General features: G+C 41.7%; 1 long non-coding RNA gene across 1 annotated transcript; it reads right to left on the bottom strand.

Moving 5' to 3' along the window:
* Positions 1–760: 760 nt before the first annotated feature.
* LOC307220993 lies at positions 761–5,980 on the bottom strand. Its single transcript, XR_013841259.1, has 3 exons — positions 5,809–5,980; positions 3,119–3,289; positions 761–905 (listed from the first exon to the last, which is right to left on the bottom strand). It is a non-coding gene; the product is annotated as an uncharacterized lncRNA (long non-coding RNA).
* Between the last annotated feature and the right edge of the window lie 2,837 nt (positions 5,981–8,817).

Genomic DNA, 8,817 nt, shown 5'->3' with positions numbered 1-8,817 from the left:
ACATCCTTTTATATATTTGAACATGGCTATCATATCACCCCTTAACCTCCTCTTCTCCAAGCTAAACATGCCCAGCTCCCTTAGCCGTTCCTCATAAGGCATTGTTTCCAGGCCTTTGACCATTTTGGTTGCCCTCCTCTGGACACGTTCCAGTTTGTCAGTGTCCTTCTTTAACTGTGGTGCCCAGAACTGGACACAGTACTCCAGTTGAGGTCTGACCAGAGCAGAATACAGTGGCATGGACTGAGACTATCTGAGGGAGTCACTTCGCCACTTCTTGAAGGCTTCCAAGTAGCAGCTTGAGGTGCTTGCTTGGTATGTATATATTGCTGGCTATTTATAATAAAATCTTTAATCTTCTCACTCACTTGTGTTTTGTATTACTTCTGAATCTCATTTTAAAAGAACCACCTTGCGTTTGGCAAGACACCCTGCTATGGTGGGATGTATAAAATACAATGTGAGTTAACTGTAGGCAAAAATTTAGACAGGCATATAAATTACTATATGCAAATTTTATGCAGGATGGTCTATCGGCAATGTGTAACTGGTCACCATAAACCAGGTAAGTTTGCAGATCTAAACAAACACTTGTTGGTTTGTCTAAAAGGAGGTGGAGTGGAGGTCTAAAAGGAGGTGGAGTGGAGGTCATCTGTGATGATGACCATGGTGTCATTTCAGAAAGGTGAACACAAAATAACTTAAACAGAGAAGCATTAAATACAAGCAAATATATTTTTTTTTTTTTAAAGAGCAAAGATTCTTCCTGATAAGATGTACAAGAGAGATGGAATCTGGGACATGGGTTTGACCACAAAGTTATTGCTCTTTTCCTGACCAAGTATCTATGTAAGGGATGGTCAGAAGTGATGACAGTGGCCTTCATAGTTGCTACTAAATTTGACCTGAAACAAAAATATATAAATACCTTTAGAAACATGCTCAAGGGAGTTTCAATGTTTCAGTCATGTGAGCAACTATCTTATGCTGCTGTAGATTGCCACTAAAATGTTACTTAAAGTGGGATTTGGGGAAGAGGTGAATTTTGAGCTTCCTGCTTAGGAAAAGCTTTTGAGTACAGTGGTACCTTGACTTTCAAATGCCTTGGTTCCCAAAAGCAGAAAACTTGGAAGTAAGTGTTCTAGTTTTTGAACAATTTTCAGAAGCCGAACATCCGATGTGGCTGTTGGGTATTGTTTCTGGGGCACCTACACCAATCAGAAGCCACACCTTGGTTTTCGAACATTTCAGAAGTTCTGGAGCGTATTAAGTTTAGGGCTTTTGTTTTTGCTATTTATTTTGCATTTTTTGCTTTTCTGGTTAATTTGTTTTTGTGATTGTGTGGAACCCAGTTCAGCTACTGATTGATTGATTGATTGATTGATTGATGGATTGTGTGACTGCAGAAGTGGATAAAAGCCCCATATCCAAACAATGACTATCATCAGTGCAGGTAAGAAAAAGAATTAATTTTATTTTTTATCATCTACAATACAGTCTTATTTATTTTATAGTACAGTACTTTGACTATTGCTTTCATTTTATGGATCAATGGTCTCGTTAGATAGTAAAATTCATGTTAAATTGCTGTTTTAGGGGTTGTTTTTTCAAGTCTGGAATGGATTAATCTGTTGTGCATTACTTTCTATGGGAAAGTGCACCTTGGTTTTGGAACACTTTGGTTTTGGAATGGACTTCTGGAACAGATTAAGTTTGAGAACCAAGGTACCACTGTAGTTTTAAGGGAAGTCAGAGGAGTTTGGGTAAGGCCAACAACATTGGGGTGTTTCACATTTCTGGCTTATGCAGCTTCTTGAGGCTACATCTGTTACTACAAACTAGAGACCAACCACCCCCACTCCGAGGCCTGAAAGTAACTCAGGTGAAGCACACTGAGCTCCTTCTTCCTTGCTTTCTGAGTGTCCTGCAGGTACGCAGGTTTGGGCTTCTAATTCTCTGGATGACTATAGGGGAGACTGGAAACATGGCAAGCCTGACAAGGAGGCTTCTGTGAGTCATTATTCATTTCCTTCCTGTGAAACCGACTACCTATCAAAGCTGCCACAGAAAAGAAAAACCTTCCAGGGACAGAGGGAGAAATTCTATTTCAAAATGAGCAATCAAATTATCAGAGTCTCTCCACTGGAAATCTGCAGCGGATGACTAACGGCTGCCTGCTGCTCATTACTTCTATCAAAAGATGAATGGAGGCTCTTTGTGTTCTGCGATAACTGTTGAAGTTTCCATTTTGCCTTTTTCTATTTTTAAGAAGTAGTTACAGATCAAGAGAAAATGTTCTACATTAATAGAGCCGCATCAGGATATATCCTCCCTCAGCTGCCTTTCGGAAGCAAATGAAAAAGCCACGCATTAGCATTGCTGCTTCTCCCGTAACATTTCTAAGTGACTCTGCTTCCCATTCCAAGTTCTTCATTATTCTGAATTGCATTACATTCCGTCAATGCTGAGCTGAGCATGAAGCACCCAGCCCCCCCAAACAATTTGCTGCAGAAATAAGATAATGTGGCTTGATGGTGTGCATCCATTAGTTAATACCTGAATAATAATAAAAAAGCTTTATAAACATATTTCACTTTTGCTACTACTTAATGATTCAGATGTTGCAACTCCAATTGGATCCAGCCAAGTAGAAGAGAGAAGGAAACTTTATTATTTTGATTACTAGAGCAAATATGATGGGAACAGAGAAATTTATCAAACAAGGAGTTGTGCGGGTAACAGGCATTCAGTGATATTCTGCCTTGCTACCCAAAGCAAAGCTTCAACACGAGTTCACTTTGGATAACAGAATGTATTACTTATAATTTTGGTAGACACTCATCAGTTACGGCAGTTTTAAGTTTTTTCTCTTTGGGGCCGAGAAGAGCATTCATGTCCAAAGTCTGCTGGGCATTTAAAATTGGCATTGCACCATTGCTAAGACTAAATTGTTTAGTCAAAGCACTGATAGTAAAATAAGACAAAATATCCAGCCCAGTGCCAGTACAGTTCACATGGATTACATTCTCATTGCTTCATTTAAACTATCTTTATGCTACGGTTGACCCATCTAAAACAGAAGCCTCATATACTGCATATAAAATTTAAAGATTCCGACCTCTGATGAACCAGGGTATCGTGTTTTTGATGGCAAGATTCCAGAAAACCTTGCTTGCAGGTTTGTCGGTTCCAGGTATTTTACAGGCAGAGCAAGCCCTTTGTCCTCTCAGCTGATGCTTCATTAAAGTGTCAAGTAAAAGGAGAGGTGCTCCATTCTGCCCTGCCCGGCCTGCAAGAAAGCCGAGAGATTAAAACAATTCGCTCCACTTTTCCAGGTAAAAGATTCAAGCCTCTGGGTTATATCCAAGGTTAATCATACTTGGAGTAAGCCCATTGATATTAATGGGCATGTTTAACTTAGGTTCATCAGTTTTCAGCGTACAGAACTGAAAAGACCATGCAGAAGACAGGGAGGAAAAATCTCCAATAGCACAGACCAGAAACAGGTTTACTGCTATATGACAAGCTATTTCAGTGTTACTTTCAGGTTTTTGAATGAAATGTACAGAATGCATTGGTCACTGGAAGCTGCCCACAGAGTGACTGGGGAAACCCAGCCAGATAGGAGGAGTATAAATAATAAAATTATTATTAAAATAATAATTATTACCACTAAGCAAACCAAGCACAAGCAAATTCTTTTATGGTATCTTTAAAAGAGTGCTCATATAAACTTGCATGTTGTGTAAAATCTAAATTCTTCGCCAGTATTTAACTTTCTTAAAAGATGAGCTTTTGCAAAAAAGCGAAACCTGGGTATACTTGGAAGCCATGCCTCAAAAATGTATTCTGGACCATCAGGAACACATCAGCTCAGTGCCCACAAATCTGTGCTATGTACCAATTGGACAAGTACTCCAAACGGTTGGAGAGCTAAACAGGTGCTTAAATTTCTGGCACTGAAAAGCAAAATGGCTTGAAGGTGCTTAACATTGGCTGGATCACGTGCAGAGTCGGCATCAGTCTGGAAAGAAAAATACACTGCCAGGAACAACTGGTGCCCAGTATTGTTGCCATGAATTAACACTTGTAAAAATAATAAATAAATAAATTTTAATTTAAATCCCGCCCATCTGGCTGGGTTTCCCCAGACAATCTGGGCGGCTTGCAACATATACAGTGGTACCTCAGTTTTCGAATGTCTCCATTGACGAACATTTCGGCTTTCAAATGCTGTAAACCTGGAAGTAAATGCTTCATTTTTCGAACATGCTTCGAAAGTTGAACAGGAAACGCGGCTTCCATATTGAGTTTTCCGTATTGAGTTTTTGGTTTTTGACCGTTTCGGAACTCGAACTGTCTTCCAGAACGGATTACGCTCAAAAGCCGAGGTACCACTGTTTTAAAAAAAACAAACATCAAACATTAAAAACAAAAGATCCTATACAAGCAACAAACCAATAAATCAATAGAAATCAATAACAACAACAATAAGAACAGTAACAACAGTTTACAGTTACATTGGTACCTCAGGTTACAAACGCTTCAGGTTACGCGTTTTGGGGTTGCGCACCGCACCGAACCCAGAAGTACTGAAATGGGTTACCTCTGGGTTCCGGTACTCGCACATGTGCAGAAGTGCTAAATCACACTTTGCGCAAGCACAGAAGCACTGAATCGCGACCCACGTGTGTGCAGACGCAGCGCTGTGGGTTGTGAACGTGCCTCCCACACAGATGACGTTTGCAACCCAAGGTTCCACTGTATACCCAAATTAAAGTAACCGCCAACCCCAATTAAACATTTAACCAACACCAGCCTGACAAAAAGGAAACAGAGGAACTCAAATTAGAACCATTTAAAACATTTTAAAACATTTGTAACATAATTGTAACTTAAAAGCAGAAGAAGAGCGTGCTGGATCAAGCCATTGTCCCAGCTATTCCAGCATATTTACTATATTTAATAAAACCCAGCTGCTGAAGCACGGCTTCTTTATGACTACAGTTTATGAATTCAGTGCTTGATATGTGCAATTCAACCCGTCTTCAACTACCACAATATACAATTATATCTAGAAGCCCTAGGGGAAGTGCTGATTAATTAAGAGCCTAAACCTGCATATTGCTGAGAGTTATTTCCAATGTCCTATGAATCCTTAATGCCCAACAAAAATCAATGAAGATTTTGCCCACATACTCTTCATGGGTGGAACTCAGTAAGACAAAACATCTTTCCAATACAGCTGCCTACCAAGCCACACCACCAGGTAGACAATCCAAAAGCGATTAACGTACTAATTTCAAGCCACTTCTGGACATTTTATTTTGTGGAGGAGCAATTGGCAATTTGGAGAACATGGAACAAGACATTTTTAAATCTACCTCCTTTGAGATGGCTTTGATTAAGTGACGCCAACACTGTGCACAGATTTCTACATATTGCACACCCATAAACACTGGTACTACCGTACATTCTGGAAAGCAAATGGGTGAATCGATTAGAATACAAGCAGAATGCAAAAACTGAACCACACTGGCTATTTACAGTTTGACAATGCTGTTAATGAGGGGGGAAATTCGCCGCCAAAATTGTGGGGCTGAGGAAAAATTGGCAGGTTCTGTGATTGGGCACAGAGACAACCACCTGGCTCTGTTATGTTTTTAGCTTGTAGATATTGAGTATGTTTCTTCTCTAGGGCAACTTGTGCACCAAAGTATGTTGAAATAGAGTATGTAGCTATCATCATTACAAACATCCTAGCATGAACATCTGTACAGTCTTTATAACTCACTCATTGAGACTGACCTGTACATGAAGCTGTCTGATTCTGAATGCATCTGGATCTAGGATGCATACTCTGACTGGCAACAGTTCTTCATTGCCTCAGATAGTTGACTCTCTCAGCCTTGTTATATGCACTAAAGGAGCCAAGAAACGAACCTTCGATTTTCTTCATGCAAAACCTGGCATCTACCACTCTGCCACAGCCCTTCCTAAAGATGACAGGATTAGAACAAAAAACCCTCTCTGGGACAAAGCATCCTACTTTTAATCACAAAACCACATTTTCCTTGCTTCGATGTACATATTAAGCGAGGGGGAAATAGATAAGTGGGATTCCTGCTGCCCTTAAATCGGACAAAGATAAATGCCATACAGTGCAATCCTGGATGCGAGTACTCAGAAATAAAACTCATTGAGTTCAATTGGGCTTACTCTGAAGTATATGATTGCAGGCTCAAAGGCTGAATCTGAGGCACCACTTCTCAGCTGCAAACCCTCCTTCCGAGAAAATTATGATGAATTGAGCAGATAGAAAAGTAGGAAAGGGTTCTGAACACCCCAGTAATTCAGTAATTAAAACTGAATACAATCTAACTTTCTCCCAATCTTTCTCCTCCCCCACCCCTTTTTCTGAGCTTCACTTTTCAGTTCAGATTTTTTCCCCTTCTCAGCCACAAAACTGTTATTATCACCTCTCCATGCTAATCCTTTCTCTAGCTGACTAAGATTATCACTTCTTTCTTCAAGGTTTGGCTTTTCACCCTTGGATTCTCTAATTGGCTTTCCAGCCCTCTGATCCTACATTATTTCTTCTCCATAAAACCTCACCCTGTTAATGAATATCTTGGCCGTACATCTCCCTTTTCAATAAAAGCTTCGTTTTGCCAGGCCATTTCCACTTTTTTTAGAAGTTCTCAGATTTCACTTTGGTGAGTAATACCTTGAATTTATAGCTCACAAAGTAATTTTAAAATTCTATCCTCCCCCTGAAATATAGATGAACATAGTGGCTAGATCACAATTGGCTTACAATGTCAATTTTTCATCCGGACCTCAGGATGCGCATGGCATTAGTTAATTCCACTATTTACAAGAGGCCATGACATTTCTGATTGGAAACAACCCAGCTGAACAGAGTTACAAAAATCAAATGAAATTACATGATTTGTCAGCGAAGGATCCGGTTCTGGCAGAGCAAATGCACATTTCTGCATCCAGTCTTTGGCGTTTCTAATTAAAATGATCTCTGGTAGGAAGGCTAGAACTGATCTCTGCTGTCAGTCAGTACAGCTAGCAATGGACTAGATGAACCAATGTTCCAACTCATACAGTGTTCCAACTCATACAATGTTCCAACTCATGCTCATACAGAGCTGCACTCAGGCATTTACCCTATGCAAACAGAAGATGTGTGTGAGAATGCGCACTCATTAGTTCCTCCTCCCTATGTGTCAGAGATCAGGTTGAGAAGAGCTACTCTGATGAGGAATAGTGGGGGGCCTACCCCTCCCCCTGCTCCTGACCAGGATCCTGAAGTTGCTGAGGAGAAGTGGAGCTGTATAGATTTGGAGCAGTGGTTTGCAGGGGGACAACAGTTGGGCAGAACTGGGTGGGGAACAGCTAGGAGAAGAACATGGAGAGAGAGAATTAACAGGCTCCCTTTGGCTGGAAAGTGTCCAAACGCTCAGCCCAAGGTCAAGGAGAGCAGATATGGTAGCTACACAGAAGGCCAAATGGATGAGAGATCAGGTTGCCAGATGAGGAAGTGATGGGGGTGGCTCGGGGGAAGTGAGTGGAAACCTTAATCGGGAGCACCTTTCTTCCAAGAATTGATTCTTTGTTCTTTCGCTGTGAACATTAAATTCTCTTTAACTGGTAGGAGACTATTTTTGCTTTGTTCTGCTTATTTACGGCCAAAGGAAGTGAGGAAGCTGCTTCCCCAAAGCCTTACACTATGTCACATTCCCATTGATCATCTCCTCAGGTCACCTTCCATATCTTGGAGGAGCAATGTCTATGGCAGGCAGCCTGCTCATGGAGACTCCCCACACAATTCAGAAGCCCGCACAATCTATACCATGGAGGAAATGTACACAAGTGGAACAACCTACCTGCAGAAGATAGGTAGTGATTGAACCGACAGACGTGATTGAGCCAAATGACAGGAATGTGATGGACGGGTTAAGGCCAATGATCATATACCACTCTCATCTTCATACAACTGTAACCATGTGAAAGGTGATCACCTGAACAGACTCAGAACCTGATTATTTGTGAGCTGCTTGCTGTGTTACATTTGCATGCCAAGGCCCCATGACCTGTGGTCCCCTAGTGGATAAATAAAACAAGCAGATTTTGGTTTATGGGTTCAAATGGGCCACAACTTTATTGGTTACAGATGTGAGCAGTTTGGCTTAGACATTGGGTGAAGCCTGGCTATATCTCAACTCCCACCCGCCTGCTGGGAGTCCAACTAAGGGTAAACCACCAATAGGAGCCACCCTAAGATCCTTACATCAAATAGGGGTTCCCATTAGGGTTGTGCCAAGTCCAGGCATCGGACAGGATCCAGAACCCCGAATCCCTTTAACATGATAGCTTTAACAAGGAGGGGCAGGTGGAGACTACAAACTCCCCTCCATCCAAACAAAGGCTTACAGAATGCCTAACCTCACAAGGTTGTGGCGATTGCTACGAGGTAGGCGAAAACCAAATGGTGGAGCCAAGTTGCCAAGGGGAAAAAATTCCTGCCCAGTCCCAACAATATGGCAACAGACATAGAGAGATTGTAACGCATCAAAGCAGAAAAAAGGGCAAGGAGTGTGGGAGTTCTGATGAACAGTGTGAGAGGATGGCCTCCCTGCTGCACTGGAGGTTAAAATCCCTGCAGACCCCCCCTCCCATTGGTGCTGATTGGTTGGCAAGGGCCCCACCCAGCACCGGTGGTGCAGGGAGGCGACAGTGGGGAGCACGCCAGTCTCCAACCCTCAGCTCGAGAGCCAGTGTGGTGTAGTGGTTAAGAGCAGTAGT

This window comes from Podarcis cretensis (assembly GCF_951804945.1).
Source record: "Podarcis cretensis genome assembly, chromosome: 7".
NCBI lineage: Eukaryota > Metazoa > Chordata > Lepidosauria > Squamata > Lacertidae > Podarcis > Podarcis cretensis.
Note: the sequence above shows the minus strand (reverse complement) of the source record. Positions and strands in the feature narration are given on the sequence as shown.